This window comes from Sapajus apella, unplaced genomic scaffold, assembly GCF_009761245.1.
Source record: "Sapajus apella isolate SASKATOON/1434 unplaced genomic scaffold, GSC_monkey_1.0 scaffold141, whole genome shotgun sequence".
Lineage (NCBI taxonomy): Eukaryota > Metazoa > Chordata > Mammalia > Primates > Cebidae > Sapajus > Sapajus apella.
This window is the reverse complement of record NW_022437081.1, coordinates 1,314,498-1,328,812: the sequence shown is the minus strand read 5'-3', so window position 1 is coordinate 1,328,812 and position 14,315 is coordinate 1,314,498. Positions and strand designations below refer to the sequence as shown.

Sequence of the window (14,315 nt, the reverse complement as noted above, 5' to 3'; positions counted from 1 at the left end):
TTAAACCAAACCTGCATCCCTGGTATGAAACCCATTTGATCATGGTCTACTATCTTTTTGATGTGCTGTTGGATTCGGTTAGCTGGTATTTTGTCGAGAATTTTTGCATCTATGTTCATCAGGGGTATTGGTCTGTGGTTTTCTTTTTTTTTTTTTTTTTGTTATGTCCCTTTCTGGTTTTGGTTCAAGGATAAACCTGGTTTCATAGAATGATTTAGGGAGAATTCTCTCTTTCTCTGTCTTTTGGAATAGTTTTAAGTAGGATGGTTCCAATTCCTCTTTGAATGTCTGATACAATCATGTAACATTTCAATGAATTCATATATGTAAAGGCCCCAGAAAATTGTCTGGAATGTAGTAAGTATTCTCCACATGGTAGGTATTATTATTAGCAAATACTGGTAGCTTTGCCCCAGATAAACTTTGCTTCCTTCACCATTTTTCCTAAAGTTAGCCCTAGCACCAGGTTATATCTGTCTCAGAATGTTTTATTCCATTTTCCCTTAATGCCCAATTTGTGCACACTTTCTCGATCTCTCTTTCTTTCTCTGTGTGTGTGGCTTTTGACGCACGTGTGATGGGCGATCACTTTATATCCCTTATAGAATAATGTCTACTATGGAATTGACTTTTCTCTTTTTTTTTTCTATTACAGTCCAGACTCTTCAGGAAATTTTAGTTTTCTTTAATAAATACTATGGTATATTCTTTTTCTTTTTTTCCTTTTTTTGAGATGGTGTCTTGCTCTGTCACCCAGTCTTGAGTGCAGTGGTGTCATCTCTAATCAATGTAACATCCGCCTCCCAGGTTCAAGTGATTCTCGTGGCTCTGCCTCTCAAGTAGCTGGGATTACAGGCACGTGCCACCATGCCCAGATAATTTTTGTATTTTTAGTAGAGATGGAGTTTCATTATGTTGGCCAGGCTGATGTCAAACTCCTAACCTCAAGTGATCTGTCCACCTTGGCCTCCCACAGTGCTGGGATTATAGGTGTGAGCCACCGCACCTGGCCAATATGATGGTATTTCTTTTTAAATTGTACTTTAGGTTCTGGGGTACATGTGAAGATCATGCAGGATTGTTGAATAGGTACATACATAGCAAGGTGATTTGCTGCCTCCATCCCCCCATCACCTATACCTGGCATTTCTCCCCACGTTATCCCTTCCCACCCTCCCACACCCAGTTGGCCCTCCCCTAAGCTCCCCACCTCAACAGACCCAGTGTGGTGTTTTTTTTCAAATGAAACCATGGTGAAGTTGCCAATGATTTCTGCATTCTGAAGCTGCCAGAAGGTTTACCGAGCTTCTTTGTAGTTATAAGAATACTGGATGATACAGAAGCACATTCCAGGTTAGGCATTGTTCAGGATATTTCCGATAACTAATCCTTATTCCTTTGAGCACCAATGCTTAAAATATTCTTCCACTTTGGATAGAAATATTTATTTTTTAAAATTATGTTTATTGCTTTTATTTTTTCATGGGACACTTCACAAATTTTTGTGTTATTCTTGTGCAGCGTCCATACAAATATTCTTTGTAGCATTCTAATTTTAGTGTATGTGCTGCTGAAGTGAGCACAAGATAGAAATATTTCTAAAATGTATGTCTTAATTTTCTCTCCTCTTAAATAAAAGGCACTGGAAAAAAATTTTATCTCTTTTTGATAATTCATGGTGACCTGAACATTACAGGAATATTGTAATGAGGCAATATCTGGCATCATGGTTAAGCGCATGCCTTCTCTAGTTTGACAGATCTAGATTAGAATCTTGGCTTGGTCAATTACCAGCTGCATGACTCTGGGAAAGTTACTTGACCTCTCTATGCTCCTTTTTCCTCATCTGTATAATGGAGACATTAATAATATCTACTGTATATGACTGTTTTAAGGATCAAATGGGATAATACATCCAAGGCATTTAATATAGCACTGCACACAAGGCATGCACAATAGGTGTTTTCTGTGGTATTATTACTAGGTAATGTCCTTTGCATTGTTATGCACAAAATTATTCTTGTAAGGGATATATAGGAGCCATATTGAGGCATTCCTAGAACCCAGAAAGAAGACTAATAAGATCAATACATAAGGAATGAGACCGAAAGCTGAACTGGGGAGCAGCAAGCAGCCAAGAAGACTGATCATCTTGTTTCAAGCTTCCAGGTGGCTGGGAGACAGACCTAAACATAAATATTTGCAAATGTCACTGGATAGAGTCTCTTTTGGGCCCAAAGTGCCTGGCACAGTGCCTGGCATAGGACATACCTAATAGATTTTTGTTGACTCTGTAAAACTGTAGATGTACAAAAAGCAAGAAGAGCAGGGCTTGACTATTGCTCAGAACACACTATTATTTATCTAAAGAAAGAATGCCGGCTTGAAATTGTCAGCTAGGAAATGCAGAAAAATGGAGCCAGAGATGCAGCACCATACCCACAAACTGAGTATTGGGCTCTGGGGCATGGTGACCAAATTAAAAAGCTGTTGCCTTCTGGCCCTCTGGTTGGCCAGTTGGCCTCTCCAAGTGACCTCCATCTGTGTGTTCTCATATGGCTACACTGTCTTAGGGTCTTTAGAGGATCACACATTTAGTAACTGATCAGGGAAGTCTGCTGAGGCATCTGGGAACAAAGTGCTGTTGGGAGCACCCCACCACCTTCTTGACAGTGTCCTTTGTAACACAGATTTCTTGCTGTTGTTTGTTTGTTTGTTTTGAGATGGAGTCTCACTCTGCTGCCCAGGCTGGAGTGAGGTGATGCAATCTTGGATCACTGCAACTTCGGCCTCTTGGGTCCAAGCGATTCTCATGCCTCAGCCTCCCAAGTAGCTGGAATTACAGGCGCCTGCCACCATGCCTGGCTAATTTTTATATTTTAAAGTAGAGACTGGGTTTTGCCATATTGGCCAGGCTGGTCTCAAACTCCTGGCCTCGAGTAATCCACCTGCCTCAGCCTCCCAAAAGGCTGGGATTACAAGCATAAGCCACTGTACCTGGCCCACAAAAGTTTATTAATTAGTCGTTTTTGTTTTTGATTTTTGATTTTTGTGGGTACATAGCAGGTGTATATATTTATGGGGTACATGAAATGTTGTGATACTGGCATACACCATGTAATAATCACATCATGGAGAATGGGGTATCCATACCCTCAAGCATTTATCCTTTGTATTACAAAGAATTCAATTATACTATTTAAGTTATTTTAATATGTACAATTATTATTGACTATAGTCACCCTGTTGTGCTATCAAATAGTAGGTCTTATTCATTCTTTCTATTTTTTTGTACCCATTAACCATCCCTACCTCCTTCCCCGCTACCCTTCTCAGCCTCTGATAACCTGTCTTCTACTCTCTATGTCTGTTAATTCAATTTTTTTGATTTCTAGATCCCTCAAATAAGCGAGAACATGTGATGTTTGTCTTTCTGTACCTGGTTTATTTCACTTAACATAATGACATCCAGTTCCATCCATGTTGTTGCAAATGACTGATTCTCATTCTTTTTTGTGGCTAAATAGTACTCCATCATGTATATGTACCACATTTTCTTTATCCATTCATGTGTTGACGGACACTTAGGTTGCTTCCAAATCTTAGCTATTTGTGAACAGTGCTGCAAAAACATGGGAGTGCTGTTATCTCTTCCATACACTGATTTACTTTCTTTTGGGTAACATACCCAGCAGTAGGATTGTTGAATCATATGGTAGCTCAATTTTCAGTTTTTCAAGGCACCTCCAAACTGTCCTTCATAATGGTTGTATGAATTTCTGTTCCCATCAGCAGTGTATGAGGCTTCCTTTTTCTCTGCATCCTCTCCAGCCTTTGCTATTGCCTATCCAAAAGTTTTTAATTTTGATGAAGTCAAATTCCTCCCTTTTTTTTCTTTTGTTGCTTGTGCTTTTGGCGTCATATCTAAGAAACACTTTCCTAATTAAATGTCTTGAAGGTTTTTTCCTATTTTCTTCTAAGAATAACATAGTTTTATCTCTTACATTAAGCTCTTTGAGTTAAATTTTGTATATGGTAGGAGGTAGGGGTCCAAATTCATTCTTTTGCGTATGCACATCCAGTTGTCTCAGTACCATTTGTTGAAAAGACAACATTAATCAATTCCTCCATTGAATTGATTAATGTACCTATGTAGTAAGTTTTAAAAGTAGAAGGTATGAGTCCTCCAACTTTGTTCTTTATTTTAAAAATCATTTTGGCCATTCTGGATTTCTTGCATGTCCATATGAATTTTAGGATCAGCTTGTCAATTTCTGCAAAAAGGGCCAGCTGAGATTTTGATAGTGATTGTGTTCAATCTGTAGATTGCTTTGGGGAGTGTTGCCATATTAATAATATTAAATGTTTAAATCCATGAACATGGGATATATTTCCACTTATTTGTCTTTAATTTCATTCAGCAATGTTTTGTAGTTTTCAGTGCACATGTCTTATACCTCCTTGGTTTAATTTATTAACAAATAATTTTATTAGTTTTGGTGTTATCAAAAAATAGGATTATTTTCTTGATTTGGTATTTAAATTGTTCATTGCAAGTGTATAGAAATATAATAGATTTTTTTTTTTGAGACAAGACTGTTGCCCAGACTGAAATGCAGTGGTGTGATTACAGCTCATTGTAGCCTTAATTTCCTGGTCTCAGGTGATGGTCCTACCTCAGCCACCTGAGTACCTGTGACCACAGGTGTGGAGCACCATGCCTGGCTAATTTTTGTATTTTTTATAGGTACAGGGGTTCACCATGTAGCCCAGGCTAGTCTCAAGCTTCTGAGCTCAAGTGATCTACCTGTCTCAGCCTCCCAAATGGGATTACAGGTGTGATCCACAGTGCCTGGACAATTGTTTTTTTATATTCATCTTATATTCTTCATTTCGATGAACTTATTCATTAGTTTGAATAGTTTTCTAGCGGATTTCCATATGGTTTTCTTATACAAGAGTATGCCATTGGTGAATAGAGATAGGTTTACTTCTTCCTTTGCAATCTGGATGCCTTTTATTCCATTTTCTTCTCTAATTTTTCTGGCTGGAACCTCTGGTACAATGTTTAATAGAAGTGGTGAGAGCAGACAGTGTTTCGCCATTGAGTATGATGTTAGGTGTGGGCTTTTGGTAAATGCCCTCTATCAGACTGAGAAAGTTCTCTTAGATTCTGAGTTTGTTTTGTTTTGTTTTTATAATGAAAAGGGTTGGATTTTATCAAATGCTTTTTCTACATCTGTTAAAATGGCCACTTGTTTTTGTTCTTTATCATATTTGTATGCTATATTACATCAGTTGATTTTCTTTTTTTTTTTTTTTAAGGTTATGGGCCATTTCTTTTTTTTTTTTTTCCCATTTATTTATTTTATTGCATTTTAGGTTTTGGGGTACATGTGAAGAACATGCAAGATTGTTGCATAGGTACACACGTGGCAGTGTGATTTGCTGCCTTCCTCCCCATCACCTACATTTGGCATCTCTCCCCTTGCTATCTCTCCCCAGCTCCCACCCCCCACCGTCCCTCCCCTATTTCCCCCCAACTGATCCCAGTGTGTAGTGCTCCCCTCCCTGTGTCCATGTGTTCTCATTGTTCAACACCCGCCTATGAGTGAGAACATGCAGTGTTTGATCTTCTGCTCTTCTGTCAGTTTGCTGAGAATGATTAAATCAATCTTGCATTCCTAGGATAAAACCCAGTGGATCATGTTATATATGCACATAGAAATTTGTGCACATCTGTGATTATTCTTGAAGGATCTTTCTTCATAGAAATTGAATTACTGTGTAAAATTCTGATAGATAATGTCAAATTGCCTTACAAAAATGCTATACCAAGTTACATTCTCACCAATAGTGTAGACAGTGTCTTCTTCCTATCCCTGCAACACTGGATATTGTTTGTCTTTAATGTTTGCTAAACTGATGGATGAAAATGGCATTTTATTTATTGCTGTAATTTGTATTTCATGATTCCTAATGAGTTTGGACTTCCTCTTATCCCTTTTAGTCTATTTGTATTTCCTTTTTGTGGACCAAATATATCTTTCTTATTTTCTTACAGAATGGAGAAGGCAGTGAAAAGACTCAGGTCCCAAGTGAAAAGTTTCCAGAATATATGGAAGAACCTTCATGTCTAGGTAGAGGGTCACTGATGTCTTTCAACAACACAAATTCTAGCAATGGTAGTTTTACTTTTGTGTTGCCCCTGAAGTTGGTGGGAGTTAGGGACACCTACAGTTCTTCTGATCAGTCAAGAATGGCCTGGGTAGAACTGCTTTGATTGCATTGCCCTGGCTGCAACTACATGATCAACTGGTCTCTGAAAGCTCTAAAGCTATGGTTTTCCTCTTAGCCAAGCCTTTCCCCTGCTTTATCCCCAGAAGGTAATTTGCCTTTGTTTTCTGCCACTATTACTACCAACACATTGCCATTTATTTTTATTCGTTTTTGAGATGGAGTCTTGCTCTGTCACCCAACTGGAGCGCAGTGGTCTGATCTAGGCTCCCTGCAGCCTCTGCCTCCTGGTTTCAAGCAATTCTTGTGTCTCAGCCTCCAGAGTAGCTGGGATTACAGGTGCCCACCATCATGCCTGGCTAAGCTTTTTATTTTTAGTAGAGACAGGGTTTTGCCGTGCTGGCCAGGCTGGCCTCGAACTCCTGACCTCAAGTAATCCACCTGCCTCTGCCTCCAAAAGTGCTGGGATTACAGTCATGACCCACCACACCCAGCCCAAGTTTATTTTTTAAAAACATATTTTATTATTGAAGGATTTCATTGAATGTATATGAGGTTCGATTAGTATTTATTTCACTTTCTTTCTTCCTCCTTCCTCCTCTTCCTCCTCTCTTACTCCCTCTCTTACTCACTCTTTCTCCCTCCCTTTCTCTTTCTCCCCCACTTCTTTCTTTCCAGTACCAGCTGGTAGCAGTGTGTTTTTTTTCTCTGCCCCCACCCCCTCATTCCCTCCTGTCTCCCTGAGTCACTCCATCTGCCTTGTCGCTGGAACAGCATGGGTGCCCTCCCCAAAGTGAGGCCTGTGGGATGGACGGTTTGCCATTTCCCAGGGGCTGCTCTGCAGGGAAGCAGTTCTGAAAGTAAGGCAGCTCTACTAATGATCATGAGTCAAGGCTAAATACCTAGCAGTGCAGTGCCTCCCGGGAAGAGTTAGGCAGAAGGCCCAGCAACTAACCAGTAGCTGGAATGGGTATCAGCAGATCTTCCTTCAAGCCCTGACCCTGCCAGTTGTGTGAAGTCAGGATCTCCTTTTCCAGGCCTCAGTTGAGTCATCTCTAAAATAAGGAGACTAGAGTAGGGGTTGGGTAATGTCTAATGGTTGTAATGTCTGTTTTTAACTGGCCCGTTTCCATCAGTTTCCGCTAGGCAAAGCTTTGTGTATTTAGCTGCTCAGTTGGAGCTAGTGAGAAGACCGAAGAGGATTTTGGCAAGTTCTTTTCTTCTGTTGTGCAAATCTGACATGCTTAATGTAATTTCCAAGAGTTACATTAAATGTCACCCACGAGTCTGGCCATCTTAATGTTTTAAAGACTGCATTGTGTTTCTGTAAAAATTAGACTTTGAGTAAGGCTTTAAATATTTCCCACCTATCACGAACGTTTTCATTCTCTCCCAAAGAGACTATTTGATTTGGGGCCTGTTATCAGAGAGGCCGGGAAGGGCATCCAGGATAGTTCGAGGAAGGGTGGTGTGTGAAGGGCCCCTGGAGAGCTAGCGCTTCTCCACTTCGGTGTCTCAGCGGCTCATCATAGAGTTTGGGGGTTCTGAGTTGCATCTAGGGGTGAGGGAGGAAGCAGGCCACCAGAAAGGGCTAGTCCATGAGTCTGGGGATCCCGCCCGAAGCTGTGGCAGTGACTCGCAGCATGCCAGGCACTGGCAGCCCTCGGGTAGGGGCTGAGGCAGGCGGCAGCAGCATGCGCAGTGTGGCCGCTGCTGCTACACGGCGGCTTTTGCTGCTGCCACAGCTAGCCGGGTTGCTGCTGTTGCTGCTGCTGCTGCTGCTGCTCTGCCTGCGCCGCTGTCACTTCCAGTTCCTACTTCTGCGATCCAGGTCCGGGTCACTGCTTCCCCGCTGCTGGCCCAGTGCCTCCAGGCCGCTTTCTCTCCTTCAGCTCCGCTCCAGCTCCGGCTGCGGGCGGGAGGGCACCGGCACGGGCAGCTGAGCGTGGTCTGGAGGAGCCTCGTGGGCTGGCTCCCCGGGCAGTCGCTCCCCTCCCGTCGCCGCCGTGCACCCTCTCCCGGCTCGCAGCCAGCGCACCCAGCGGGGCGCGCCTCCGGCACCCCCAGTTCGGCCCCGCCATCCTCCGCCCGCCGAGCGGCACGGCTATGGCAACAAGAACTTGAGGACAAGACTCTGACTTCCTTTTAGATTAAAAAACAATCCCCGGACTGGAGAGGTTGCGGGAGCGGCACAGAGTTTGGAGACTGGCGCCCCCTCCTCGCCCACGTCCAGGCGCAAAGTTGCAGCCGCCCCTCCCCGCTGGGGCGAGCCTAGCCCAGCTCTCCAGTTTCGCCCTGGTGGCGGCCGCGCTCAGGGCAGGGTCCCAGCTCCGGCTGGGTTGAACGGTTCCCGCAGCCTTGACACAGGCTTGCCCGCCCGCTCGCCTGCCCCGTGACTCGGGAGGGCGAGCGGCTTCCAGGAGGCGGCGGCGGCGCGGCTGCAGTGAGGGAGCAGCCGGAGGACAGGCGGGCAGCGGCCGAGCCAGGTGACCTGCCTGGGGGCAAAAGGGTCAGGGGAAGGGGAGTGCGCGAGGGCCCGGGGGTGGGTGCTGAAGGACCCCCTTTGAAGAGGAGCCGCCCTTCCTTCCCACTGCCGTGGCTCGTAGCCCCAGCTGCGGGGTCTGTTCTCTGCCAGGGCCTCACAGTGCGCTGAGATCCAGGGTGCCGGGAAGGGGGAGATGGGGGCCGAGGGCGCAGAGCGAGGACGCGCCAAACTTAGGGGCTAATTGTCCATCTCTGGCCGCAAGATTTGCATCCGACTGGATTCTTTCCTTCCCCCAGAACCAGAGCAGGAGTCAACAGTATCATTTTTAATACTAATTTGATGCCCTCCCAACCCGGAGCATCCGTACATTTGGGGATGTTTTCTGCGTTGAGTATACAGTGATCTGTTGCAGGAATGGTTTGTGGATGGAAAAGACCTGTGTTCTACAAGGTGTTCCAAAGTGCCTGTAGTTAATTTCAAGTTTTCATTTTCCAGTCATTTAGGAACCCAACAGGTATTTGAGCTATTTCGTTTCTTAGCTCCACAATGGAGAGCTCTCAAGTTTATCTCTGTCTCTTCAAAGGTCTTATATTTTCATTTTTAATTTGTTACTGTTTTTGGATATAGGGGTAATTCACATAATGTTTTTCCCTTTTCTTAATGTATAGCGGGAATAAAAATATAGTAAATGAATATATTTTCTTCTGCAACTATGTATATTTTTGTCAGTAAAAGCTTTGCATAAACGAAAAAAAACCTGACAAAATAGGATAAATTTCAGCTGATGTTCTGTAAAGTATTAATAATTTTAAAGGCAAGATTCAAAGGTCCAAACTGTTTTTTTTTTTTTTTTTTTTTTAACTTATATTGCCTGGAAAACTCATAGTTTGTCCTTGGACTTCCTATCTTAATTTTGACATTGACCACGGTAAGAGGATCTCTGATGACATCATTTGCTCCAGCCAGTTCTGGCATTAGTGACTGAGAGCACCTCTCTTCAAAACGTAAGGCCTGGGCCTGCCCTTGTGCTTCAGCTGAGGCATTTCCAAGGATTTCTCTTCAGCAAAGTATTATGCTACATGCCAGGCAATGCTGCAGTCCCTTCTTACATAAGCCAGCTTCAGCCTGGTGTACGCTTTGGGTGTGCTTAGAACAGTTAAAACAAGGGAGTGTTCTGTCTTAGTCTGGGTGCCGGGGCAGATGATTGGAGTTTTGAACAAAGTAAATTTCCAGCTACTATTTTCATATTGCATTTCTTCGGTGCTTAATTTTTTTGAATGCCTTCTACTTATCTGAAACTCCCTGTGCCCTTGTAAAGGATGTAGGAGAGATGGCATTACTTTCACTTGATAAAGAAACAGAAAAGTTTAGTTGATCGAAGTCATACAGCTTATCACTCATAGGATCAAAACTCTAACCTGCATGTCCTGCTTTCAGCCTAGGTTTTTTCTTTGTTCATTTGTTTTTACTCAAATGTGACATTGTATGTGAAAGTGTTTTCTTTGGCACATTTTATGGATACTACATCTTCCAAGCTACTAATTTTTTCTATTCCTTTTGGCTACGCACGTCTTGGCCTTGTCTTTGCTTGTGCAGGGTTGGTGCTGTTCTTAGGGGTGAGGACAGGAGCAGAGTTTTCCAAAGGATGGTCTGTGATTTGTATTTACCTACAGTTGGCCTCCTCTCCACTCACATTCAGGGATAGCAGGTGCTGAATACAGTGAGTGGCCAGGGCCCAGAAATTTCTGATATTCATTTGACATCATTAGTCCAAGTATAATATTACTTCAGTCTTTACAAAGAAACTCATTCAGGAGAGGAAATTGGAGACCATGAGTTTTGTTCCTTTACAGCAATCTGTTCGTCATTGTGCTTAGGATCATAGATGCTAAGGAGGAACAGGAGTTGAGTATCTACCATTTCTCAGGCACCACCTATGTTCCAGGCACGATGCTAGGTGCTTTAAGTCTATTATCATATTTAACCCTTGCAATACTCCTGGGAGGTAGGTGGCATTGTACCCATTATACCCTGGTGGAAACTGGGGTTTGGAGATGATCCAGACTGATGCTTCACACTGCCAGTGCAAAGCAGAACCAGAACGTAATCACTGATGTACCTGACTCCAGAACTCATTCCCTTTGTCTTGTGCTAGGCTGTTGCCCCCAAAGAGCTATTGATAAATATAGGAACAACTAGCTCCTTTGTTTTCAGACATGGCTGTACATTGGAATCCCTTGGGATGCTTTTTAAAAAGACAAATCATTGGGGTCTGAGTTAATTGGTCCTCAATGAGACCCAGCTGCTGGTATTCCTTTTTAAAAAAATGCTTAAATCACCTTTATATTTACATTCAGGAAACTGCGCAAATCCTAAATATATAGTTTGGTGAATCTTCACAAACTGACATACTCATACGGTCTGCACCCTTATTAAGAAACAGAAGCCACCCTTGTGCCCCTTCCCAGTCACTGCTATCCTGACTATCCACCACTATCCTAGTAGATTCCCGGCCGCCCCCGCCTGTTTGGTACTCCATATGAGCGGACTCATACAGTATGTACTGGTTTGTATAAGGTTTCTTTCACTCAGCATAATATTTGTACAAGTCATTATATTTGTTGCAGGTAGTAGTGGTTCATTTTTCTTCCTCGTTGCGTAATATTTCATTGTATGGATATACCTCGTTTCGTTTTTCTACTCACTTGTTGATGGATATCTACATTATTTTCAGTTTTTGTTTGCTGTGAACAATGCTGCTGTGAAGATCCTTGTGAGTGTCTCCCGGAGAACATGTACACACATTTCTGTTGGGGTTATGCATTGCAGTGGCACTGCTAGGTGGTAGGGTCTGCACATGTTCAGCTTTAGTAGGTACTGTCCAGCTGTTTCCCAAAGCTGACAAGCCTCGTGATTTTTTTTGAAAGCTCTGCAAGTGCTTCTAATGTATATCCAGAGTTGAGAACCATTTCCCTGGTTTATCCAGAGTTCAGCAACCTAGTGACCTCCCGTGTCTACTACTAAGCTGAGAACCATACAAAAGGAGATCCCAGCTTTCTTCTCAGCCTGGAATCTTTTAGACAGTCTTCTCAGTGAAACTGGGCAGCTTACACCCATTTTCTCAGAGTCCCTTGTGTCAAGTTACCTTTACACTGTTCGTCCACCCTTGCTTTGGTTTATTCGTGAACACATCTGCTAGCCTCAGAAGTTTTCAAAGGTAGGAACTGGAATCTGATCATCTTTATTTTAATTAATTAATTAATTAATTAATTTTGAGACAGAGTCTAGCTGGGATTACAGGTGCATACCACCATGCGCAGCTAATTTTTGTCACCCTGTTGGCCAAGCTGGTCTTGAACTCCTGACCTCAAGTGTTCCACCTGCCTTGGCCTCCCAAAGTGCTACAGTTATAGGCGTGAGCCACGATGCCTGGCCCTAATCATATTTATAACCCTAGCACCCAGTACAGAACACGGCATAGAGCAAGTGCTTAGGGAGCGTTTGTTAGATGAAGGACTGAGTACTCAGAGAATATCTGGGCTGCAAAAAAGACATCACATCTTTGCACTAAGAATTATGTACTTTATTCATAGGACACTGCCTCAGGCCCACGCTCGGAGCCTAATTGCTTTTACTTATCTCAGCATGTTAGCATTATGGGTAATCTGGTTGCTCACCCTGAAACCGATTAGAAATAGCAGATTAAATGAGATGAGGGGAGGTATGTGAAAGCACATTGTAAACTGGAAAATAGCATCTAAATAGAAAGTTGTGATAAAGGGAAGTGAGGGGCTGCTCTAGATTAGGTGCACTGGCAATGGCAGAACGTCTATATATCTGTGTGTGACATGGAAGAACTGAAATAAACAGCATGTCAGCAAAGGAGACAGAAAAACTATAAAAAGCAGACCCCCAAACACATAACTCTCTGGGGATTTTTGGTGTGGTGTCAGGCATGCTGTGTGGTCTAGTTGGTAGAATATGTTCTTTTTCCTGCCTTGATCTGGGTTTGATTCCTGGTCAGGGCAGCCTTTTTTTTCTTGAGAAGTAGTATACCAGTGCAGGGATTAAGAGCTTGAGCTTTGGACTTGGACTGACCGGTTGGCCATTTATTAGGTATATGCCAACCTCCTAGGACGTAGTAGCCATACCACTTACTAAGTACAAGCTTCTGGCTGGGCACGGTGGCTCATGCTTACAATATTAGCATTTGGGAGGCTGAGGCAGGCATATCCCTTGAGGTTGGGAATTCAAGACCAGCCTGCCAACATGGTGAAACCCCGTATCTATTAAAAATACAAAAATTAGCCAGGCGTGGTGGCCAGAGCCTATAATTGCAGCTACTTGGGAGGCTGAGGCAGGAGAATCACTTGAACTTGGGTGGTAGAGGTTGCAGTGAGCCAAGATCGTGCCACTGCACTCCAGCCTGGGTGACAGAGAGACTGCAACTAAAAAAAACAGCATATGCCTCTTCTTAGGGTTAAATGAAAGAAAGTAAGTAAAGCACTTAGCATGGTCCTTGGCAGTGAGTGGACTCTCAGTAACAGCTAGTTCCTAATTGGAATTTTAATATATCCCAGTAGATCAGTGTTCTGGGGTATATTAAATAAACAACATTGCATTATTTTTTAAAAGTTCACTTAGTTCAGTTATGTTAAGCTAACTCTGTTTAAGAAGTGAGTCCCTGATTTTTAGCAAGATATTCTTTTGAAGTCTTAACATTTAAAAAAATTGGAAAGGTAGGCCAGACACAGTGGCTCACGCCTATAATCCTAGCACTTTGGGAGGCCGAAGTGGGGGGATAACCTGAGGTCAGGAGTTAAGAGCAGACAGGCCAACATGGTGAAATCCCATCTCCACAAAAATGCCAAAATTAGCCAGGCATGATGGCGGGTGCCTGTAATTTCAGCCACTCGGGAGGCTGAGGTGGGAGAATCGCTTGAACCCAGAAGGTGGAGGTTGCAGTGAGCGGACATCGTGCAATTCCAGCCTGGGCAACAGAGTGAGACTCTGTCTCAAAAAATATATATATATATATTGGAAGGGTAAACTGTGGGCTCTGCAAGGGTTATGAGGTTTTACTAGTTGCATCTGAAATTTAGACAGGGATAAAACTTGAAACAGGAAAAAAAAATCCAGCCATCTTGTCTCAGTTCTATGTTCTATTTGGCAGAGACTGCCTGTTTTCGGGAAAATGTTTTTAAAAATAAAGTCAAAGGTAAAATCCTCACATATTTTCTAATACTTAGCACATCTCTGGAAGACAAAACAAAGTTGAATATTTCTGGATGTCTTAGATGAATAGTGATGTCAGACTTGGCCTCTGTTTTCAATGCTTACCAGCAGAAATTAATCCTTCAACATTATTAGCATCTTTCACTCACTATTAAAGTGTTTTTGTTTCTGAGTTTAAAAGCCTCTGTGCTTTTCATCCTAGAAAATAATTTAGATTACAGCATGTTGAAATGTGTTTAAAATAATTTTGATACTATATTTAATTTGTTTTCATATTTTATTTGGAAGGCTACATAAAGACAGTTTAAATTCCGTGATATTGCAGCCCAGTGATATCCATGGAACAGGGATTAGAATT

At 42.7% G+C, this 14,315-nt stretch overlaps 1 protein-coding gene and 1 non-coding gene across 9 annotated transcripts in view; one reads left to right on the top strand and one right to left on the bottom strand.

The window, feature by feature from the left end:
* Positions 1 to 14,315, top strand: part of ARHGEF6 (Rac/Cdc42 guanine nucleotide exchange factor 6) — a 111,722-nt gene that overhangs the window by 5,872 nt on the left and 91,535 nt on the right. The window contains exon 1 of one of the 8 annotated variants that reach the window (XM_032264051.1): positions 8,047 to 8,723. The exons of 6 other annotated variants lie outside the window; for them this stretch is intronic. The gene's annotated coding sequence lies outside the window, so the exon portion shown is untranslated. Of the gene's footprint in view, positions 1 to 8,046; positions 8,724 to 14,315 lie in introns of those variants that run through there. One more of the 8 variants, XM_032264050.1, reaches the window with a different exon arrangement.
* LOC116540552 lies at positions 1,477 to 1,583 on the bottom strand. The gene has a single exon (XR_004264495.1). It is a non-coding gene; the product is annotated as a U6 spliceosomal RNA (small nuclear RNA).